The 25102-nt window shown below is 41.4% G+C and overlaps 1 protein-coding gene and 1 long non-coding RNA gene across 3 annotated transcripts in view; one reads left to right on the top strand and one right to left on the bottom strand.

Annotated features, from left to right (window-relative positions):
* LOC123508208 (regulator of G-protein signaling 7-binding protein-like) overlaps positions 1-25102 on the bottom strand; it is a 252409-nt gene that overhangs the window by 91198 nt on the left and 136109 nt on the right. The window lies entirely within an intron of this gene.
* LOC123508209 overlaps positions 20993-25102 on the top strand; it is a 127724-nt gene continuing 123614 nt past the window's right edge. Inside the window, exon 1 of the long non-coding RNA XR_006675881.1 lies at positions 20993-21130. This is a non-coding gene — a long non-coding RNA (uncharacterized LOC123508209). The remainder of the gene's footprint in view (positions 21131-25102) is intronic.

Here is a 25102-nt window from a genome sequence, read left to right on the forward strand (position 1 = left end):
AGCCTCATATAAAATCTATTTACTGCGCCGACTCAGGTCCCTGGGAGCACCGGCAGATGAGCTGAGGGGAGTGTACCTCATCTTTATACTCCCTAAGCTCATGTACGCCGCCCCAGCGTGGTCCTCCTCCTGAACCTCACACAACGACAACAGCTGGAGAGGGTTCAGAGGAGGGCGTTCAGGGTCATCCTTGGGCCTGCCTACAGGTCCTACGAGGACGCCCTGACCTGCCTGAGTCTGCCGAGGCTGGCCACAAGACACCAGGAAGCCTTGGAAAAATTTGGGGAAGGACTGCTGCGTCATCCACGTCTCCGCCACCTGCTACCACCCGACGTGCCTCCCCCTGCTCGCGCCACCCGACACCATAATCGCGTGGCGCCTTTGAGAGCACCGCGCACGGATCGGTACCGGCTCAGCGCGGTGCCCACTATTGTGCGAGCTTTAAATAAATAAGTGAATTTCCAGGTTAAGTTTATCCATAGTTAGGTTAAGCATTTTTAGTTCATTGTGGTATTGTCCCCCCCTGTACATTTTCAGTGTATTTTTTACATTGCCTAATTAATAAACCGTTTATTATTTAACACACACACACACACACACACACACACACACACACACACACACACACACACACACATCGTAAATTATACCAACCAAATAAGTTTATCACCAATAAAACATGATTTCTTTCCCAATATATTATAAAAAAAGGAACATTAATGGAAGATAGAGACGAATTTCCATATTGAAAAGCCATTCCCGGAGATGTGCAGGAGAACTCGCCGGAAAATCGCATCAGACAAGCCGACTAATTTCCTCACCGAACGTGGCCAAGCTTTGCCAGACAACAACACCGTACTGGGCAACACGCTGCTGAGGCTGTCCCCGCACTGACCTGCCCGAGATGAAGGAATTAGTTTTTGTACTTCATTCAGGTGTACGAGTCAAGCACCTCCACCATCACCATCTTTTTTACCACCACTGTTACTGCTACCACTACCACCACCACGCTCACTACCTTTTTTATCGCTATTATTACTGCTACCACTTCCACCACCACCATCATTACCTATTTTATCGCTACTGTTACTGCTATCACTACCACCACCACCATCACCATCTTTTATTACCACTACTACTATCACCACTTCTACCACCACTATTACTATTAACACTACCACCACAACTATCACCACCACTTCTACCACCACTATTACTATTACCACTACCACCACAACAATCACCACCACTTCTATCACCACTATTACTGTTACCACGTCTACCACCACTACAATTTCATAAGTGCGCTATCACTGCTGAAATAACACTACCACAACTAATTAAGATTACATCGGGGCGTGACAAGCTAAACACGTTTATTTTTGGACTCCTAGAGCAGAAAATTAGACTTGCAAATTTTGTCTCCCGTTCCAAACCGAATTTATTATCCCGGGAAATAATTACTGAGCACGAGACTAACGCCACGCCGCCGCCACGCCAACCCGAGCTAATTTATTACCTATAGAATTGCAGTAAGCACAGGTTCCGCGCGCCCGGAAAAACACACACACACACACACACACACACGGATAGACGAGAGAGAGAGAGAGAGAGAGAGAGAGAGAGATGAAAGAACCCAGAAGGACCAATAAGACTGCAGTATAAGGCCGCTAAGAAGATAATCTCAAGCCACCCCTCAGCCCCTCAATGTCAGCCAGCACTAGTCCAAACCAAGAAGACAGCCAGTACAGAAGACCTATAGACCAGGAACCGATACGTGACACTTGGTTCACGCGAGAATGTACAGGCGACTCCCTGCTTGATGAGGTTTGAATGTGAGGTGGATTGTGTGCTCATTTGGTTATTTCCGTCTTGTTATTCATCAGCGTCTCTGGAATTAAAAGTTTAAAAGCATGTACAGACAACTGCCTGCTTGATGGAGTGTGAATGTGAGGTGGCTTGTGAGTGTGTTCATTTCATTATTCCCGTCTTGTTAGCGTCTCTGGAAATAAAAGTTCAAAGCATCGTATCTCGTATGAACGGCTTTATATTTCTTTTATCAAATACAGAAATTCGTTTTTTTTTTTTTTTTTTTGCAAGAACTTCCGTCTATAGGTTTAAGAACAGCTGTCCGATAAGAAGAGTAAAAAATGTGAAATTCAAGATAAAGGTAAAGGATAGAGGATGATAAATGTGAAAAATGCTGAGTGACACGGAAGAGAGGAAAAGAGAATAAGAGCAAAAAGGGAGGCGAGATCAAGGGAGAAGGAAGAAAACGAGGGCAAGGTGATAGAGATGATGAGAAATGGAGCAGGAGAGAAGAGGGAAGGAAAGGGAAGCAGAAAAACAAGACAGGGAGGGAGAGAGAGGTAGAGAGAGAGATCCTGCACAAGAGCATCACGTGTCATCAGCATAAAGAAGGAGTTTCCAAGACTGCACCAAACGCTCAGGTAAACGTTCATGATAAGAAAAGATAAAATGTTGAGCAACTATTCCCTTCCCTCCTTCAGATCTCGTCCACTCGTTCCCTCTTGAAAATATCACATCCAGATCTCCCTCTAGATTAACTGGTCTCCTTTTTCTTCGCCCTTTTTTACTCCCATCCGTCTTTTTCTGTTTCTGTTTGGCCCACTCACTGTCAGTCCGTATCTCTTTGTTTGTCTCTGCCTTTCCTTTTGCATGTTTCTATGTATGGCAGGATGTATCTGTTTGCCTGTGTTGTTGTGTGTGTATTTGTTTAGCTCTCTCTCTCTCTCTCTCTCTCTCTCTCTCTCTCTCTCTCTCTCTCTCTCTCTCTCTCTCTCTCTCTCTCTCTCTCTCTCTCTCTCTCTCTCACACACACACACACACACACACACACACACACACACACACACACACACACACACACACACACACACACACACACACACGAGAGAGAGAGAGAGAGAGAGAATCTGTCAAAGAGCATAAGGGTTTTTTTCCTCTTCTTGTCCTCCCTCAGCTGACGTGGCCAGAAACATTCCACCTTACGTTTCTCAGTTCACGAGAGGAAAGAGCAAGAGTCTTATTAATCTCATAGCAGAATTTACTGTTAGACGGAGAATTATGGTATGTGAGGAGGAGGAGGAGGAGTAGGAGGAGGAGGAGGAGGAAAAGGAGGAAGGAGGAGTAAGGAGGAAGGAAGGAATATTGTATGAGAGAGAGAGAGAGAGAAGAGAGAGAGAGAGAGAGAGAGAGAGAGAGAGAGAGAGAGAGAGAGAGAGAGAGAGAGAGAGAGAGAGAGAGAGAGAGAGAGACGTTGGAGGCAATATGATTCCGGGTTAGATGAGCTTTATAATTCAATCCTCACAACTTGGGTCGTGTCGCCGTGACGAGTTCAGAGAGAGAGAGAGAGAGAGAGAGAGAGAGAGAGAGAGAGAGAGAGAGAGGTAGAACTATTTTTATTATCATATCTATAACATTTTTAGTTGTCAGTTAACTGGGTGAAATTTGCATATGATTACGTGATTATAAGTCTGAATCTACTGGAGGTACAAACATATTTTTTTTTCACCCATCTAAGTCTCTTTTATTTACATATTGACGTGCGTCGCGAAGGTAATATAACATTTTGTGTTGCGAAGGCGAATGGTGTCAAGGAATATTTTGTTTTACCTCTCCTGTATTGACATGTTAATATATCCACGGCCTGTAACTCACATGTTGGAATTTTCCGCTGTAATGAACATACTCGAGCTAACATATGACTCGTCCCTCATATGTTTATCTCATACCATAACTCATTTTCTAGACGCGACATGGTAATATCTCGTGATAAATGTTGTCCCTTATATCGCCCAGTTCGTAATGCATCGTACCCTTAAACACCTCATCTCCACGAGTGTTGTCTGGCTGTACTGAATGTCACTGGGAATTTTCAAGAATATTTTCAAAATTTTATCAACAGTTGAACAATTAATGTGCACAACTATTATAGAAAACCCATGAGAGCTTGACCAATTTTCCTTGCGGTTTTTTTTTTCATTTATACCATTTGAAAACGAATGAAGGAACAAAACGTTTAGGAATACTAGCCATATTCCAGTGGTACAATATATGTTATCTTTGCTAAGGTACCGTAGTTTGCTGGTAATCTACTTCTAATATCGCATGGCTTACCTGTGGATTTACCTGTGGATATCTTATATTGCTCTCACGACCACAGGCCCCGGATGTAAGAATATAAACCATGCACAATACCATGATCACAGAAAGCCAACCTTTGTTATTGCCCGTTTTATTTATACCTTCTATTGCGTAAAACGTGAATAAACATAATCATTGTGCGAGCATCTTCACCACCACATGCCTTGAGAGTGAGAGCAGTGATATGTACGTACTCACAGTAATACACATGCAAGTCTGCGTGGGAGTGCGTGGGAAGCTAGTAGATTGGTAAATGGTTGGAGGGAGAGGAGAAAGAAAGAGAGAAACGTAAAAAGGATTAGTAAATGGAATAAGAAATGAAGAGAAGAGTAATATGATAATGGAAACATGAGGGATGCGAGGCAAAAGATGAGGAAAATGGAGGAAGAAATAAACCAGAAAAAAATAATTTAGTTCATGTTACTTACTGCATGAGTTTCAACGCGTCATTTATTATGGAGACGAAGCACAGTTCCAGCCATCACTTGCTGCCTTACTCTCGTCATTACAAGAAGTGAGCGAGACCGGTTATGAGAAGCCCCTGGTGTCTAATCACGTGTAATTCTGTGGCGCGGGGATGAAGGTGGACGCATCGGTCTGCCCTCAGCGGCCTTCCAGGAACTGCGTGGGATGTAATGGAGCTTTCCGGCACGCAACAGTATTACTAGTCTGATACGTACACCCACTTTTACCTTTAGCATCTCGTCCAACTCTATAGAAATGAGTTCTATTTACAGTTCTCAGAATCTATCTCGACGGAAGGTTATAGATACCACCTGCAGGTTAGTCGGTTCGCTCCCTGTGTGGTGCTGACGCTTATCAATACTTATAGGTAGTTTGTTCTGTATTGATGTGGATGTCTTTTTTTTTTTGTTATAGCCAATATTGCCTGTAAGTATGCTTGAAGAGTATGGGAAGCGCTGTCCAGCTTCCACCCATTAGTGGCGCAGGCAATTTTATTTATATTGGTACCCATTTTAGGGCCCATATCACCACTAAAGCGCATCTTTAGTGTAAGGCAGTTACACCTCCACCTAGAACCTGGGTATCATGGTGACATGTAGGTAACTTTAAACCACTCGACAAATGACAAAGTTTCAAGGCGGTACGTGGTTTGATTCGAACCTACTCATGGATGTCTGCCAGATCCCACGCTCACCACCTTATCCACTACGCAGCTTTTTGCCTCTCAGCTGGCGCGGTTTGGGGGATGCCGGCAGTCACCAGGCCTTAGATGTCTGTACTATGGTAGTGTTTAAATATCTACTTATAGAGAGTATAAGGGTATAAGAGAGTGTGAGAAGTTTGGCTGTGCTATGAAGGAAAGGCTTCATTTGTGTTCATATATAAGTACAGTATGTAAGTTTTGTGTTAAAAATATATTTGTTATTTACGTTAATATATGTATTGTTTCCTACCATACAAGTAATATTATGTGCAAATACCAGGGTTGATAGTGTTGCCAAGGTAAGGTCAAGGGAGAGAGATTATTTATTTTTTCTATGTACTGGCGCCTTAAATTATAGACCTTTAAAACCTTCTGGGACCAGTGTACTGTCCACTCTCTTGGAAGGCGAACCGAGACGTGACAATAGTTAACAAAATCCTTTTCATCTTTCCCTTCTTCTGAATTCTGGCATTTAATTAAAATATCTCCCAAGACTTCTTCATCTATTCCCCTCCACTTGGCCCAGAATGGCACCTTTCTCAAACGGCGCCACTCCTGTCTCTTGAAATTCTAAAACTTTTCTCTTAAACTCTTATCTAAACACTTCACTCTGAATGATTCTGTCAACTCTGCCTTTCATTGCTAAGACGAGTTATTATAAAAGACAGGATGAACCCTTTTGATATTTTACTTATCCTCTCTACAGTGACACCTGCGCTGATTTATACATATAAGCCTTTCACAACATCTGGTATGAATATTTTGTTCAAAGAATGTCCCTCCACGGATTCCTTTCCTCAAGTTTTATTTTCATCTCTAATTTCTTTTTCAGAAGGTGCATCATCGTCTGTCTACTCTAAAGTGGCTCCTGGGCCTCGACTAGAATGGTGTCCCAGGGAATGCGTGGTTGTCAGATCATGAGAATAACCTTGAGCTATCCTTGTAATAAATGTGTTGATCAACAGAAAACAAGTATTATTCACATCAAATCAATTACGTTATCAATAAACTACAATATGTTTTATATCCAGGAGCCATTTTAGAGCAGACTGACTATAGTGGGGAAAAGCAAGGCGGCACCTCTGACGCATTTCAAATAGGTAGAGTCTAATGTGTCTCAGTCTATCCTACATATAATTCATATTAAGCTGGCATGTAATGTTTTCAGCCTTTGTTTGCCACAATAAGCTCCTATGTTTATTCAGGTGACGTAATCATCATATTTTTCCGTAGTTTCCATAGATATGCATACGAGACATATTTTTCTACATCTTTGAAAATAAACTTCACTTTTGCCATCATTCCCATTCTGTCCATCTCAGGGAAGCAAGACCTACACACTGACCTGCACTTTCAATTTCATTATTATATTATTTTCACTTAGAGAGAGAGAGAGAGAGAGAGAGAGAGACACACACACACACACACACACACACACACACACACACACACACACACACACACACACACACACACACACACACACACACACACACAGATATATACATCAATAGAAAACGAAGGCAGCTTTTACACATGCAGAATCGAAATGAGTGCCAATTAGAGGAGGTTTTTACACCCGTGTCTCTCATTAGCAGAGGGACAATTAAGGGAACTTCACTAATCACCTGTATGCATAGTGCCTTAATTTTCACAGGTGTCAATGGACCGTTGGATAAAAGACCTTGGAAAACATTACCCACATTCTGGCTGTCTATTTGTATGGCTGTCTGTGTACCTATTAGTATGTGTGTGTGTGTGTGTGTGTGTGTGTGTGTGTGTGTGTGTGTGTGTGTGTGTGTGTGTGTGTGTGTGTGTTTATGGATAGGAGAGAGAGAGAGAGAGAGAGAGAGAGTGTGTGTGCATACACATACAATTACAAACACACACACACACACACACACACAAAGCTATTATGTTTTATGTATTATGTATTAAGGGCTTGGTAATGCATTGTTTCAGCATGTATAACTGGCTGCGTTTAAACCCTTTAAGCTAAATCCTTCTATTTTTTTTTTTTGTGTGTGATTCTTTCCTTATTTGTAGCAGCTTTCGGGAAAAATGTTATCAAAGGGAAACAGTTAGTCATTATTTTCGTATCATGTTGGCTATGATGCATTATTATTATTATCATTCTTCTTCTTCTTCTTATTATTATTATTATTATTATTATTATTATTATTATTATTATTATTATCATCATCATCGTCATCATCTTTATTATCATTATTACCATCGCCGCCCACCACAGTTCGGGCGGCATCTTATGGTGCTTACATTGAGGGACACGTGGGCTAATCCGTGACTGGCCTCGAAGCGCGCGTCATTCACAACACCGCCATCACCAACATTATCCTTGGCTCATAATCTTGATGGCCAGAACTCCTCAAGTGTTATTGCTTCTGCTGCTCCCTCTGATATAGACAGTGGGTGGGGTCTTCTATTATGTCTAAACCAAAAGTATTTTCATATTAGACATTCTTATATCTTCGTTCAATATGTAGTATGTAGTATATGTAAATGAATGTTTGAAAATTTTGGCGAATTGCGGCAGCCTGTCAGTATATGCGTCACCTCGACCCACGGCGCTCTTACCTGCCCTGAGTGTACCATTGACTGTTTCTTTTGAAGCTAAGGCAGATATTGCTGCATTGCGGCAGGCAGCTTGGCTTATACAAAGGCGTACATTTCATACAAGTGCGGCACATCAAAAAAAAAAAAAAGAATTCCTTGCATTGTGTCGCGAGGGTGTCCTGAAAAGATGGCGGCGCTGTGCACTAGTGGTGTGACGAGGCTCAGCCTTCGTCCCCACTTCAGCCTTGCCCTGAACACTATATTGCCTTCATTACACAAGTTAATTCCCTTAATGACGCTGAGGCTCCTGGTGATCGCGTCACATTATTCACACAATACAGTTCAGTGCTACGGTAACCTTCCTGCACAATAAGGTGCTGTCATCCTCCTGTCTCTCCCGTAGTTCATAATGTTCTCTTTGTTCTGATGTCATTACGGGAGCCACTTTGGCTGTCACCTGGAGCAGGGCGGCGGTGCGGGAGGCAAGGCAGGTTAATCATGCCAACCTGGCGGGGAGAGAGGGCGGTGGCTCCGTCATGGCGTGCGGCGGTAACGACAAGATTATTCCGTTTTCATTATCTTATCTCTACTTTTTACTTCCTTCACGAGCGACGCATGCTACTTACCTCTCCTTCTGTACTGTTTATGACTTGCTTTATTTCTCAAATCAGAACAAAGCTTCAGGAATCAATCTATGTACCACCAAGGAATCGAAACTCGTGCATTGCAATTGTGAAGGTTCTTTCCCCCCTCTGATGGTATGGACTACGTAAATTGGCGTAATTAATTTTATTTAGCAGTTCAGTATCATTCAGTAATGTATTATTCCATGAACTTCTCTTCTCCGCCCTCAAACCGAATCTCTCTCTCTCTCTCTCTCTCTCTCTCTCTCTCTCTCTCTCTCTCTCTCTCTCTCTCTCTCTCTCTCTCTCTCTCTCTCTCTCTCTCTCTCTCTCTCTCTCTCTCTCTCTCTCTCTCTCTACATTATCAGACCTCCTCCATCGTATCGTGTCACCTTTCATCATTCGCGTGTCACACAAGTGTAATTAATAAACACGATCCACCATCAACACCTGCAGCCTGGCGGTAAACAGTGCAGGGAAGGCGGTGAAGATTAACTTTTGTCGTGCATGGTCTCAAGATGAATGACTGAGTAGATGTGGGACAGAGCCGGATTTTCAGACTAATAATTGGTAATAGCCAAACTCTTTGCTCTTCGTGTCTTTTCTTTCCAACTTAGACCATTTATTTAGGCATCGTGACACTTCTAAAACTGAATTAACTATGATTTTTTAAGCTCTTTTTGTGAGGGAAACAGTTAATAGGGTTTCATGTTTTTGTCATCTTTGGTAATCTTATTGAAATAATGATGACAAAAAGACAAAAAACTACGACAACAATGATTTACCAGTCCCACACTGAAGATATAAAGCTTTCCACCAGATTAACGTAACTGCCACTACATTCTAACATTCTTGATAATCTATAGTTCCCTATCAGCGTAGCACATTACGTAGTCACACTTTAACCTTCAGTGCTTCACCCTCCGCCTGAATACTCGCTATTATGCCGCCAACATTCCCTTTCTCTCCATTTCCTCTTTCCCTGAAATTCAACCCCACATTGCCTTGCCTCTCCTGTTTGTTTGTCTCCTTTGCTCTGCCCGTCAGGTTGCACTGCCTTCATATTAAACACACCAGGATACTCACTTAAATGAAAATGTCATTAAACTAAACCATAACCACATAATAGATAAAAGGAAGAATATTCATATGCAGTATGTATATAGAGAGAACAAACTTAGAGACTTTTCTCAATAAAGAATAGAAATTGCATGATCACATTACTAATTTGCAACACTTGGGTTATTATAGTTCAAAACTCACATCATTATACCAAAAAACTTGAGGCTGAGGCAGGAAGAAGAGGCGAGACGTGCAGAAACCCAAACCAGGAACCTCTTGACCTCGGCGGGAGGGAGTGAGAGAGGAAGAGAGGAAGGGAGAGGCAAAGAGGCTGGAAGGACAGTGAGAGAGAGAGGAGGCAGGCAGGCAGGCAGGCAGGCAAGTAGGGTGAAAAGTTAATAATGGAGTAAACAGAATGAGAATTGCAAGGTGATATATGAAACAAAATGTGCTTTTAGTTTTAAAACATAAATGCAGAAATGGAAATAGACCGAGTATTGTGAAAGGAAGGTTTTAAAATAAGTGCTTGATAATTTCTTTTTTTTATCATCTTTTGGCTAAGGTGCAAGCGAGTATGACACCAAATAATGGAGGTGCTACATGATTGCAAAATAGTAAAAGTAGCTGTAGAAGTGTTGGTGGTATTGATGATGGTGATGGCGGTAGTGGTGGTGGTGGTGGTGGTGGTGGTGGTGGTAATCGTTGTAGTAGTGGTAATATCGATAATTGAAGTCGCATTATGAATGATTTTTCTTGTGAAAATAATCATACTGCTTTCACTATTGATACCATTACTGCTACTACTACTATTATAGTACTATTACTACTACAATTACTACTACTACTACTACTACTACTACTACTACTACTACTACTACTACTACTACTACTACTACTACTACTACTACTACTACTACTACTACTACTACTACTACTACTACTACTACTACTACTACTAATACTACTAATAATAATAATAATAATAATAATAATAATAATAATAATAATAATAATAATCTACGAACTACTACTACTACTACAACTACTACTAATCTACGACTACTACTACTGTTACTACCATTGCTATTGGAATATTATTGGTGATAGAGTAGTATCTGCTTTGAATTATATTATACTGTTGGCGGTAGTACTGGATGAGCACTCGCCACAAACAATAAATATTGTTGCTGCAACACACACCTCATTAAATGTTCCAGCTAATACCAACATTTTTTTCTCACAAGTGTATAATGTTAAAGCAGGTGTGGGATCCTCATCATGATAGTGGCGAGTGAACACAAGCCACACACACACACACACACACTTGCTCTCCCTCACACCTGCTGCCCACTACTCTGTTTAACTTACATAGATGCACAGGGTCATTATCAGCACAGCAGGAATTAATATCAGAAGGAACATTACTTCCTGCATTCGTTCTAATAGCAAAATGATCGTGTTGAGATATACTATGCAATATTAATGTTAGATTAGATAGTATAACATTTTTACATCGTGTCGAGGAGTTTTGTCAAGAATACTATCAATGAAAAAAAATCCAGTTAGTATATTGCTCTAGAAAATTAACTGCAGAAGGAAATTACAAAATATTAGCTAATTTATTTGTAGTGTATTGAAACAGTTCATGTCTAACCCATTCAGTACCGTGACACATTTTCATATATATTCTGTTTACTATTTGGTCATTTTAAACAGCTTCAGAAACTTAACTGGGAATTAGAATAATGAAGAATGGCCATTAATCTGACCTCCATGCTAAACCTTTCCTAATGTAAATATAATCATCTAATCATACCCAAAACTCAAAATATCAACGCGTCCTAGTAATGAAGTGGTTAAAGGTATCATAAACAGCGTCATATTGTTGTTTACTCTCTTCGTGTTCCTTTGTGTCCCTGTGTGCAATGACCAATGGAATACAGCACCACCAGTGACGTGTGAGTTACAATCTGCACCTTTCCACACTTCGCACACCACTTCCTACGTACTATTGTAGCTCCGTGATGTCCAGACTGAAACCTGGCCTTTTGACGGAATAGTCGATCATATTTCGCCGCGCTGACAGGACAACAATAAAATAAAAATAATGTTCACTGTGTTGTGTGTTACGCGGGATGAAATGACCCCCGCTCACTAACACTATGGATTTGTGCGCTGAATATAACTTTTAATAGTCGTAATTATCAAAACTTCTTTAATATTATGCTCTGTAGTTTTGGAGTATAATTAAAGCGTTGACGTCATCACCATTACCATCACCATCATCACTATTATCATCATCACCATCATCATTGACATTGTGGCCATCATCCTCATCACCATTCATCATTACTATCATCTTCGTTTTGTTCTTATTATTGATGCTGCTGTTGTTATTCATGTTATTCTTGCTCTTTTTTATTCTTGTTCTCCACCACCACCACCACCACCACCACCACCACCACTACTTCTCATTCTTCATTACAGTCAGTGGTGTCACCTTCGAGACTTTCGCCAGTTTAGAGGCATGAGGCTCATGTATCTTGCCCTACGAGAACAGGCACCGAATCCCAACGACTTGTACATCAGCCGCTTTCAACACTCCTTGTATTTTATGTGTGTGTTATTTCCGGGAGTGTGCAGCGAGGAGATGGGTCTTCTTGGGTCTTGGGTCTTGGGTTTGGGGTTCTTTGCCACGCCGCCCTCCTCTGCCTTCAGGACACGCCAGGTATAATAGTGTGCTGGTTTTGTGTTTATTTTTCTCTCTTTTTTTAAGGTTCCTGTTGTTGTTGTTGTTGTTGTTGTTGGTGGTGGTGGTGGTAATGTTGTTGGTGTTGTTGTTGTGGTTGTTGTTGTTGTTGTTGTGGTTGTTCCTGTCTCCTCTTTTAATCTATCACTTTCGCTACAACAAAAGCAACAACAACAACAACAACTACTACTACTACTACTACTACTACTACTACTACTACTACTACTACTACTACTACTACTACTACTACTACTACTACTACTACTACTACTACTACTACTACTACTACTACTACTACTACTACTACTACTGCTGCTGCTGCTGCTACTACTACTACTACTACTACTACTACTACTACTACTACTACTACTACTACTATCAAATCCACCAATAGAGTATTGTCGTTATTATACATTTATGGTAAAAATGTGAAGTCTTAACACACACACACACACACACACACACACACACACACACACACACACACACACACACACACACACACACACACACACACACACACACACACTTCTTCATTATATGAGTACACACATTTTTCATTCCGTCCCTCATAATGTTCCCTAATACCACTTTTAACAGGTAAGGAAAAGAAAGAAAAATCCCCAAGGACGTGAATTCCGCGACCTTGTAGATTGGCAAGATTAAATTCCTTTCCACTCGGGATTCACTTTTTTCTCATATATGGAAATTTGTCTTTTTTGTCTCTGGAAGTGTTAGATCCCATAGTGCCAGGTGAAGAGGTCAGGTGTACTGGGCGGGGCGGCTGAGACACACACACACACACACACACACACACACACACACACACACACACACACACACACACACACACACACACACACACACACACACACACACACGGTGATAGGTGAATCTCCATAAGAATGTGGAATAAATAAGCTTTTTCTTGTGTATGTATTGTCTCTCCTACAGTATAATAATTTAGAAGACTCAGATTTCCAATGTATAGAATTAACGTTTGTTTATATAAAGAAAATAATGTGCTAGATAAACAATATACAGTTCCGTATATACTCAAACCTTTACTTTCTTCCACTCCTATCCAGTGTTAAAAAGTACATTGATGTATAGAATTAACGTATGTGTATGTAAGGAAAAAAAATTTGGTAAGTAAACAATATTCAGCACCGTATATACTCAAACACTTACTTTCTTCCACTCTAGTCTCGTGGGAGAAGGCTAGCAAATTATGTAGATTTTCGTGAGTATCCTGGCCTTGCCTCGCCCTCAGCCCTGTGTAGGAATTTTGCATTGGATAGTGTTGGAGAACTTGCTCAGGAAAACACCTACCTGGAAAGACCTTTATTTACTTTTTCTTTTCCCTGTCGTTTGTCGTTGTCTATGATAATAATTAGAGCGTGTGTTACGAGAGAAGACGGTTTGTACCTGCTAATTAGAAAGATGATGTTAATGTCTTGTTATCTCTTTACTGTCTGTTGTTTGAGTGAAGTGTGTTGGTTTTTCTAGTTGTCACGATGTGTATCAAAGTGTTTATCGTTATCGTTACTTATCTTTTTCCCTCTGTACTGGATTCATCATCTGCCATTCCGTGTACATCCTTTTAGCATTTTGCTTGTCTTATCTATATCGTATCTGGAGCCTTTGATCACGGGTGAAGGCTGTAGATGAAAGAAACGGTAAAATATTGAACGCTTTCTTTAATGCCCAGATGTCCTGATACTTCCCCATGAACGTCCAGCCTCGACCCATAACTTTTCCAGTTCAAAGTGATGCTGGCTAATCAAACGGGCGGCATCATAACACACTTGCTCCTTCCTCCCTCCAGCACTAATTTCAATACACTCTTGATTGTTGCCTTGCTCCCTTCAGCTCAAATGTTTTCCCTCTCATCAAAGGAACGCTGATGTTTCTTCCCTCACATAGTTCATTACCATTCCTTCACCAAAGGGCGTATAGTTGAGGGGAACACACACACACACACACACACACACACACACACACACACACACACACACACACACACACACACACACACACACACACACACACACACACACACACACACACACACACACACACACGAGAAAATGGAATATACAAAGACATAAAGGGATAGATAAATGTGTATATCAGGAGAGATGAAATGATAGAAAAGTAACAGTATGTATAAAGTAGGACGCCGCTAAAAAAGATCCTCAACAATTTTATTTTCTGGTAACTGAATAACAGGACATATTAAAATGTAAATTTGTTTTAAAAAGGTAGATGGATTTCTCGTCGGCTTGTAGATTACCTAGAAATTACAATGTGGAGAAGGTATGGAACGTTTTTTTAGAGTGAAAGATTACAAGACTCATAATAATAATGAGCCTTTAGAGAAAGTGGTGAAGACGGAGAGGGAGGAGGCGAGTGAGGGTGTCAGTATCAAAACAAGCTTAGAACATCCCTTTCCTTTCACATCCTTTATACTATGTTCCTCCATGCTGATCGTCACCTCCCTACCTGTCCCTCATACCTGTCCCTCGTGCTGTATCTTCGTCTCGTACCTATACCTCCTATTTATTCAACGTATCTGCCTCTCGTATCTTTGCTCTTACTCACGGTGAAAAAATATCGAGCCACTACAAACATGGATTATTCTTACACAATGGAACAAGGGACAGTGAAAAGTAGTGGTCTGTTTAATGCTCGTTGGTAACCCCGCTTGTTACCTGTGACGTTTCCATGGTAACTGGCATGACCATGATGCGAAGATAGCCACGTAGTTACACCTCTTGACAGTGTGTAGTAGCGTGTTTCAGGATCAGCGTTATGAAACAGTCGCTGAGTGGTTCGAAACTTAAGAGCAAGCCTAACTCTCTCAGACCTGCAAGGGAACTAGCAACTAAATTGGCTTTTTTTTTTTTTTCATTTTATGTAGCCCTTGGCCAGTTTTCTCCTCTTACATATAAAAGCCACAGACAGACAGCAATCTTCTCACATAAATAGCGGTTGTTCTAATGTTTACTGTGACCATAGAACCTCCTGTACACTGATGCTATTTCTCCTTGTGTATCTGTCAGTACGCGGCGTATGATTGGTTACTTGTGCTTGTGAGTTCTGAATCCCTTGAGTACCATGACAAGTTACCATATTCAATCTGGTTACAATTTTGTGATTTTATTCAGATTCAAAACTCATGTCGGGGATTAGAATAGTTAAGACTCTGGTCATTAATCTTCTGACCTCCATACACCCTACCTAATGTCATTAAAATGGTTTAATCATGCACAAATCTAAGGGTAAAAATGAGTCCCAGTATTGAAGGGGTTAAGGTGGTGGCGTGGCGTGTGGTGTGTGATGGCAATCAGTTCCCGTAGATGATACTGAGTAGCATCACGCAATCACTGAGAGATTGTTCCGCTTCCTACTGTGATCTTGAAATATTTGAGTCTCTCTCTCTCTCTCTCTCTCTCTCTCTCTCTCTCTCTCTCTCTCTCTCTCTCTCTCTCTCTCTCTCTCTCTCTCTCTATCTATCTATCTATCTATCTATCTATCTATCTATCTATGTATCTCTTTCCCTGGAACAAAAAAAAAAAAAACTAAAAACATGAAATAATGGTAATTAAAAATGCATGATATTAACTGAATCACTACATATTTAACCTCCTTGATTTAGCTCACTACTACATTCATCCCCATTGAAGTGGAATGTTGACAAGCTGATCATCAATACCACAACTTCACGTGCGATTGTGGTGGTTTCTTTGGTGGGAAGTGTTAATACGTGTGGCGCCTGTGTACTTCACTCGAGCCACAGGTGTGTTGTGTGTACCTGAGGATCGATGAGAGAGAGAGAGAGAGAGAGAGAGAGAGAGAGAGAGAGAGAGAGAGAGAGAGAGAGAGAGAGAGAGAGAGAGAGAGAGAACAATGACATTATTTGATTTTCGTTTTATGTAACTACAGTACATCATTGGCTATTTCACTTCATATGGACAAATGATAGTGGAAGGAAAATAGAACAGGTCATGGAATCGTAACTGTGTGGGTGTTTGTGTTCAGTGTGGAGGGACAGCAGCGGGTCTTGCCTTTTGCCTTACGTTCTAGGTTCGTGCTATTTTTTCCTACGTGATATGGCAACACATTCTTCCAGGAGAGAACCAATTCCGTAGACAGCTGTGTGTGTGTGTGTGTGTGTGTGTGTGTGTGTGTGTGTGTGTGTGTGTGTGTGTGTGTGTGTGTGGGCGCTCTCCCCTTTACAGTTTATTTGATTTATTGCTTCTTAACCTTTCAGTAGTGGGACGCATTTTTACCACGAGTTTTTGATGTGATTAGACGATTTTATTTACATTATGAAGTGTCTATGGAGGTCAGAAGATTAATGGCCACAGTCTTCACTCTTTTAATCCCTACATAAGAATCTGAAGTTGTATAAAATTGCCAAATAGTAAGAAGACAGAATGCGAAAACGGGACGTGGTATAGAAGGGGTTAATGATAAAAAGGCAATGTAAAGTCATCAGTAAAGGGAGTAAAAACATTAATGCAATGGATGAAACAGGAGCTATACATAAATCCTCTTAATGACGAGTTAAATTAAAGTCACCTGCCTGAGGAGGAGGAAGAGCAACAGTATCACCAGAGGAAGTAAAAATAGTGACTCATAAATAAACAACAACACAGAATGAAAGGAAGCACGAGTGACCCTGAGAGAGAGAGAGAGAGAGAGAGAGAGAGAGAGAGAGAGAGAGAGAGAGAGAGAGAGAGAGAGAGAGAGAGAGAGAGAGAGAGAGAGAGGTACGTAAACAAACTGCAGGAAGGTGATAAATAAATGATAGCGTCAAGTGATGGAAGGGATACATGAAAAGATGATTTTAATGAGCAGTGAGGTTTAAGTGGTCTTGAAATAATGGCAACCTGGGGAAGGAATGAACTAAGGTGCTCGCTAACTTAAGGACGATTCTCCCATACAATGAAGAGAGCTTTTGAACCTTATTGCAGGGCCACAGATAGCTGGATCTGCCTCATGCTACTGTTGCTGGAGAGTTGGGGAAAGAGAGAGAGAGAGAGAGAGAGAGAGAGAGAGAGAGAGAGAGAGAGAGAGAGAGAAGAGGAAAGAGTTGAGAGTTCTAATTTTCCATTTTGTTTTAATTCTTACTTTTGTCCCTTTTAGTTCTTTTTTGCCCTTTTTCTCTCATAATTCTTACTTGTGTCTTCTAAAATTCTAAAACTTTTATTTTCTCTTCCTTTCATTCTTTGCCTCTGAAGACTTCACTATTCTATTTCCTTCTCCTTCCTTGCTATTTTTTTCATCTTACATTTTAAAATTCTTTCTTTTGTGTTCATTCTTTAGACTTTCTTAATTTCTTAATCATATTTGCCCACCACTCACTCGTTCTCTGTTGCGATATCTCTTACTGTTTCTTTTCACTTTTCCACCTTTTCTTGTCATCATCATCATCATCAGGAAGATTCAGATAGCGAGGGATGAATGTAGGAAGCAGGAGTAGGAGGAAGAGGAAGAAGGCGGGGAAGAGGATGAGGATGAAACAAAAGAGATGATAATAATGGCGATGTTGATGATCGTGATAATGGTGAAGGGCAGAGATAGACATTATAAAAGAAGGATTTAGAAGATAAGGATAAGGGGGAGAAAACTTCAAGGAGGAGACAGTGGAGGAGGAGGAAGAGAAGGAGGAGGAAGACGGAACATGAAATATGAGTCAAGATTTATTTGTCATTATAGCCGAGCATTATTCATCAGCAAGTATTAATGAGGCAGATACTTTGGTGAATTTTTGAGACCTTCGCAGATGGAGGCTGCATCATGTATTCCCTCAGTGTGACTTGACTTTTGCACACTTCACTCCAGAATTGTGAATGGAACAAATGCAAAGTGTAAAAATATGACAAAAAAAAAGATAAAAACAACAACGTTAGTATTTCCACACTTTAAACTTGAAAATAAATGCAACTCTACGCAATGAATGAAAAGATGATTATTTTTATCTATATTAAAATGTTTTGCTTGAAAGACTGAAAGAAATCAGATAGATAATGTTTAAACAGCACAGGAGAAAAGGCGGGAGGATGCAAAAATAATATAATGGATAGCTATTCAAAAAAAAAAAAAAGGACAAGCTGGAGGGAAAGGAGAAGGAGGAGGAGCGAGAGAGGACAATAATGAAAATGAAAATAATATAGGAGGAGGAAGAAGATGAAAAGGAAGAAAAGGAGGAGGATGAGGAGCAGGAAGGAGGAGGAGGAGGAGGAGGAGGAGGAGGAGGAGGAGGAAAGGGTGAGTGGTGGAATATGAGATGGTCAAGAAAATGAAGCGAGGGAAGTCTAGAGGAGAGTTGAGGAGTTATGAGGGAGTTTTGTCCGCGAGCAGAACATCGGTGCGTGCATATTTAGCACAAGAGTTTGTCTTCTCCATCAGAGGTCACTGTGGTGGGCGACTCATCTTACCTCCTCTCGCCCTCTTTCATTGCTCTCCTCCTCATCGCCCTTCATCCTCACTGCCTCCTTCTCTCCTTCTTCTTTCACGCCGACTTCTTAATTTAATATTCTTTGCCTTTGAATTCTTTTCATTAAAGGAACTTCACATTTTATTACTTTTACGGACACATTTTTTGCTCTTTCTTTCATCTTTCTTTTTTTTTCTTTTTAGTTTTGTTCCTTTGTGCGTGAATACTCTAACTCATTCTTATGGATTTGCTCCTCTGAATGCGCGCTTCGGAGAATAGTTTTATATTCATTTATCATTTATTTTATTTCAAATCTTGGACAGTTTTCTTTCCTCACAGTAAGTGTTTGACTTCATCTTTTCACTGCTATGCTTGTCCTTCCTTTACATTCAGGGCACTGTGAAAATATTAACGACACACAGGAAAGGAGCGAATAAGTTAATTTCGCCTTTAGAATGAATGAAGTAAGAAGGAATGACGGTTACTGAAAGACACAGGAAGGCTTGAACAGGGAAAGGGGAAGCAGAGAGGCACAGTTAAGACAAGGTTAACCCTTCAATACTAGGACACATTTTTACCTTGAAATTTGTGTATTGGCTTTAGGAAAGGTCTATGGAGGTCAGAAAATTAATAGCCACAGTCTTCACTATTTTAATCCCCCACATAAGTTTCTGAAGCTGTATAAAGTCATTAAATAATAAGCAGAATGAATATGAAAAAACGTCACGGCACTCGAGAGATTAAGGAGGTGGATGCAGTTAATGGGTATCTGAGGAACTGTATGATATTTCTGTTCTTTATCTTAATTTTCCATCCTTGTTTCGCAGACGATCTCTCCTTTCCTCATGTTCCTATTCTGTTGCCAATATTTTCCTCTTATTTTTTCCTCTCCTTCCCCGTCCCTCGGCAATTCTCTACTTTTATGGCAGACAAATCGTGTCGCAAATGGAGTTCAAATAGCCTGATATCTTTTAATGTGTGTGTGTGTGTGTGTGTGTGTGTGTGTGTGTGTGTGTGTGTGTGTGTGTGTGTGTGTGTGTGTGTGTGTGTGTGTGTGTGTGTGTGTGTGTGTGTGTGTGTGTGTGTGTGTGTGTGTGTGTGTTTAATATAACCTACATTTTCCTTCTCCATTCACGACGAGAGTAAAAAAAGGGATTTGAATTTTCATATTTCTAAGAGGACAAGAGATTACTGGGATGAGAGAGAGAGAGAGAGAGAGAGAGAGAGAGAGAGAGAGAGAGAGAGAGAGAGAGAGAGAGAGAGAGAGAGAGAGAGAGAGAGAGAATATACGGGCTGTGCTGAGATGGAAGTTTATGAAGAATGAAGACCAGCACAGAATGAAGAGTGATAGGGACAGAAAAGAATGCCAGCGTGGGAGGCAGCAGGAAGAGGGAATGCTGCTGTTGCTGCTGCAATCATAACTTGTATCGCGCCGTGTTGTGGCCGCGAGACCTTCAAGTTACGAGGCTGTCTGCTTGTGCTTGTCTTCACCTTCCCCTGCTTTTTTTTTGTCTGTGTTTTCCTCTGCTTCTTCGTCTTTGTCTTTTCTTAGCCTTCGTCTTTTTCGTCTTCGTTTTTTCTTCGTCTTCGTCTTCTTCGTCTTCTTCTTTTCCTAGTCTTTGTCTTCGTCTTTTCTTCGTCTTCGTCTTCCTCTTCTTCGTCTTTCTCTTTTTATTTGTGTTATCATCTGCTGCTTCTTCCCTTCGTCTTTTCTTCGTCTTCGTCTTTTTGGCTGTGTTTTCGTCTGCTTCTTCTTCTCTTCGTCTTTTCTTCGTCTTCGTCTTTTTTCTTCTTCGTCTTTGTCTTTTCTTCGTCTTCGCCCTCTTCTTACTCTTCTTCTAATAACAAAAAATACAAAAAAATTTCAGGAAATATGCCGGTGAGAGAGAGAGTGAGAGAAAGGGCACGTCTATAGATTCAAATGTGGCGCCTTCTCCCCATCACCCCAGCATCACTTTTCTTCTATTACCAACTATTATATTTACACTGACATTACTTCGTCACATTTTTTGCCACTCGCGAATCACTAAACTTTCCCTAAGGTGTAACTGATTTAAATAAGTATTGTACCATTTGGCGAAGTCACGGTGTTCACTCTTCACTGGGATAATTAGTCATATCACGGCCAGGTTGTCTAGCTCACGTCACTATTAGCAACTGAGAAAATGAGACCCCACTAAAAAGGCAACACTTGGTACAAGAAGGCCTGTGTGCGCGCTGAGTCTCTGGTCATGCTAAGCGGAAATGTGAGTTGTTGAGTGTACGAGTAGTGTTCATAAATTCGCGTTCACCAGTAATACGTGAGGCTTGTCGGGACACTCCAGCTGCTCAGGATGAAGGTGAGTGTTCCGTGGATGTTGGGGAGGCCTGGATGAGTTTAGATAGGTTAGTATTATGTGTGGCGGAACCAGGTGTGCCTGAGTGTAAGGAAGGAATAGGCAAGCTTCTTTTATTTACCTTGCTTGTTCCTTACAGGTTACTTATTGCCCCCGACAGGCTCTTCGTCATTCCTATATCGTTGTTTCTTGATTATCTATCGTGTTTCAGATTCATATGGCCTAATTTGATTACTAGTCATAAACTAGCTAACGAGGCAGCGACCGAATCATCCTTCCCGCGTCCTTCACATCCTCCCCCTCTCGGTAATGGACTCGCCGAGACTGATGCGGTGTAGTTTCTCGTGCGATGATTTACAAAGGTGTTCCGTCAGTACATCTCCCTGTGCGCCACGTACCGACGTTTTTCCAGTTTAAATACCCTTGTTAGATATTACCAGCAGGAATGAATACACCAGAATGCGACAATGCTCTTGTGTGTTGTTACCAATTAAGAGATTGCACTAGTCACAGGAAAGTGTAGCGGTGTAGTTGTATTCCCGGTGCCAGAGTGAAAAATTTGGTTGTTCATAGTGATTTCTACTGCTACTACTTGTACTGCTATTATTACTACTGTACTACTACTACTACTACTACTACTACTACTACTACTACTACGAATGATAATAATAATAATAATAATAATAATAATAATAGTAGTAGTAGTAGTAGTAGTAGTAGTAGTAGTAGTAATAGTAGCAGTATTCATGTTGTACAAAATGCTAGCCAGACAACTCAATAATCCGGCCGTGGTTTTCATCAACATTCCATCAATTGTATGGCGTTGGGCGGCGTCTGGCTTCATCTACAGGCTGCTTCACTATTCATGGCCCTAAGCAGATTACAGGCAGTTGTGAGGCGGAACACAACTCAATGAATACCGGCGGAGTGCGGTAGTATAAGATCGACGCTTTCAACAAAGACCGCCTGATGAACGGGAAGCCTCCAAGTCTTAGGGAAGGACGGGCCAGCCAGCCACTAGCGGGCGTTGCCTCTTCCCAGACACCTGATCCGACACAGGCTGCACAAGACAGGCACCCCGGGAACATTAATTTCCTCTAAAAAAAAATGTAAAAGCGAAACTCGTGTGGCAAAGTTTATCTGAGGCGACGCTGCTGAAGGTTTTGCGAGTCAGTTGCATGTCTTCAGCAACGATGTGATACTACTACTACTACTACTACTAATAATAATAATAATAATAATAATTTTACTACTACATCTCTTACTTCCACTACTACTACTACTACTACTACTACTACTACTACTACTACTACTACTACTACTACTACTACTACTACTACTACTACTACTACTACTTTTATTACCATTTCTACCGCTGCTGCTGCTGCTTCTATTCCATTACCGTAAGTGGAACAAATGCAATAGTGATGGTCGGATGGGAAATGATGTACTCTGGGACTCGTTTATATGGAAAGAAAATGCAAAGCAGGGAACTGGAGAGAAGAAATGATACGTGAACACTGACACACACACACACACACACACACACACACACACACACACACACACACACACACACACACACACACACACACACACACACACACACACACACACTAGAGAGGAGAGAAAAAAACACACCTCTGGCACCTGGATAACATAAGAGGACACCTTCTCTGTCTCATTTTCCCTTTTTTCCCCCCAGTGCAGGTGAAGAAAGTTTTGGAGGTGAAAGTATTGAAGGAGGGAAAGACTGGGATGGCCGTGTGTCGGGAGAAGCGGCTGGGGCGGGAACTCTCTAGGGAGGACAAGAGAGCAAGGAAGGGACGGAGGGGGAGGAGTAATAAGGGTGTTGGGGGGAGGAGGAAGAAGAGGAGGAGGAGAATGCGCCATGGTGAAGGAAAAGAAGTAAAAATAAAAAACGAAGAAATAGTATTTGGGTTTCCAGCTTATCACATTCTTTTCTTTGGCGAATTCTCTTGTATACTCGTAGTGTGTGTGTGTGTGTGTGTGTGTGTGTGTGTGTGTGTGTGTGTGTGTGTGTGTTCGTGTGAGTGAGGTGAGTATGGCGTGTGCAGGGCGTGGTGTTTGGTACTGTATGATAAATGTGGCGTGCGTTCCAAGAGGTAGTGATGGATTGTGGGTACTTGAGGATACGGTGCGTGAGTGGACGGGAGTGTGGTGGTGTGGCAAAGTGTTCCCTGTGCCCTTCGTGTTGTGGCGGTGTGGTGGATGGCAGATGTCGGTTCGCCGTACATAAAGTTTGAAAGGCGAGGACATAAGTGCCACAAAAAGGTCGGTGGAAATGCCCCATAAACGAAGCAGAAACTCGTAACCACATTTTTTCAAAGCCGTAATGATGCGAAACATAACGTGCAAATGAGACAGCTGCAGGCCCATTATTTTCCCTGTAAACTGCTCGACTGTTTCCTCAGCTGTTGCGCGTCCTGCTGTTTCCTTTCTTCGTCTCCTCATGCATTCTTCCTCCCCTAGATAATGCACTTCCTTATATCTCTTCTTTCAACGTCGCCCCTCTCATAAATCTTTATCATCCTGTATTTTACTGCATATTTTCTCTGAGTTTCGTTACTCTCTCTTAATTTCTATCTACATTAACGCTTTATCCATTTTTTCTCCATTGCATTTAAATTTCCATCGTATGTTTCTCTTTTGTTCTGTTTTCTTTATTTCTGTATATTTTCTTGTATTCGTCCTACATTAACTTTTTTCTAAATTTTACTTTTACTTTTCCGTTACATGTGCCCTCTTCCACACTTCCACCTTGTTAAACGAGTACTTGGAACCTGCATGAGTGATAGATTCCACCTGCTACATCATGGTAAACTATAAAAGGCATGGACGAGGCGGAATGTAGGTAAATATAGTTCCACAGGTACAAGCTTTCCTTCCAGTGTCAAGTTACCACGGTTAAAATTAATCTTTCTTACCTGTACCACTCGAGCAGGTGTGTAGGTGGAGGTGCGCTTTAATTATGCAGGAGTCTTTTGTATTTTGTTTTCCCTTTTCGCTTCCAAGAGAGTGTTTTAGGCAGCCGTGGCATTCATAGGAGGAGGGAAAAGAAAGGCTGGGTCGAAGGTTGTACTAGGTTAGCATTCTTAACGAGGAGGTAAACTTAGAACTGGTTATATAGTTTCTCTCTCTCTCTCTCTCTCTCTCTCTCTCTCTCTCTCTCTCTCTCTCTCTCTCTCTCTCTCTCTCTCTCTCTCTCTCTCTCTCAGGCTTTAAAGGAGCCCTGCAGTCCCCCTCTGTCTAATCACTGCTTTCACACCGTTATTATCTCACGCACCCCTTCGCCACCTGTCCGTCCTGCAAGGTTAATGCCAATGGAAGTTCATTTTTTTCTTATAATTTTAGCCTTAGCATTTTCAAGTTCTCGTTCTCGCATATGGATGAAGAAACGAATCTTTTTTCAGGTATGTTTTTTTTTTTCCTGTTTATTATTATTTTTTTTTTTTCAGTTTGAGTCGTCATTCCACGATTGCGCTTTTGTGTCCATCTCTTTCCCCTCGGTTGCTCGTTTTCATCAATATTCATGTCCATCAGTGCGATACTTCAATTTCCCCACTATCACTCCACTTTACACTCCCCATCACAGCGGCATTTCATTTTGTTATACCTCTTTTTTTGACAGGAATCTCGCCCTCATCCCGCACCGACTCCTCCTCCTCCGTCCTTCATCTCCGGCCCCGCGCTGTACTCAAAATCCAATCAGGAAATATTTTATCGGTCAACACGTGCTTCGAACACGAATGGATCGCTAAGTAGTATTTCTCCCTCCCTGACGCGAGAGTTTCATTGCCAGGAGTTAGGAATGGGAGGAGCAGAGCAGAGAGCAAAGGAGAACGCAGGAGAGGAACACAAGGGGCAGAGCAGAGAGTGAGGGAGAATGAATGGAAAGAAGAAAAAGAGGAGCAGGGGAATAAAGTGCGCAGAATAAAATGTAGGAGACGTTTA

Source organism: Portunus trituberculatus, chromosome 24 (genome assembly GCF_017591435.1).
Source record: "Portunus trituberculatus isolate SZX2019 chromosome 24, ASM1759143v1, whole genome shotgun sequence".
In the NCBI taxonomy this organism is placed as follows: domain Eukaryota; kingdom Metazoa; phylum Arthropoda; class Malacostraca; order Decapoda; family Portunidae; genus Portunus; species Portunus trituberculatus.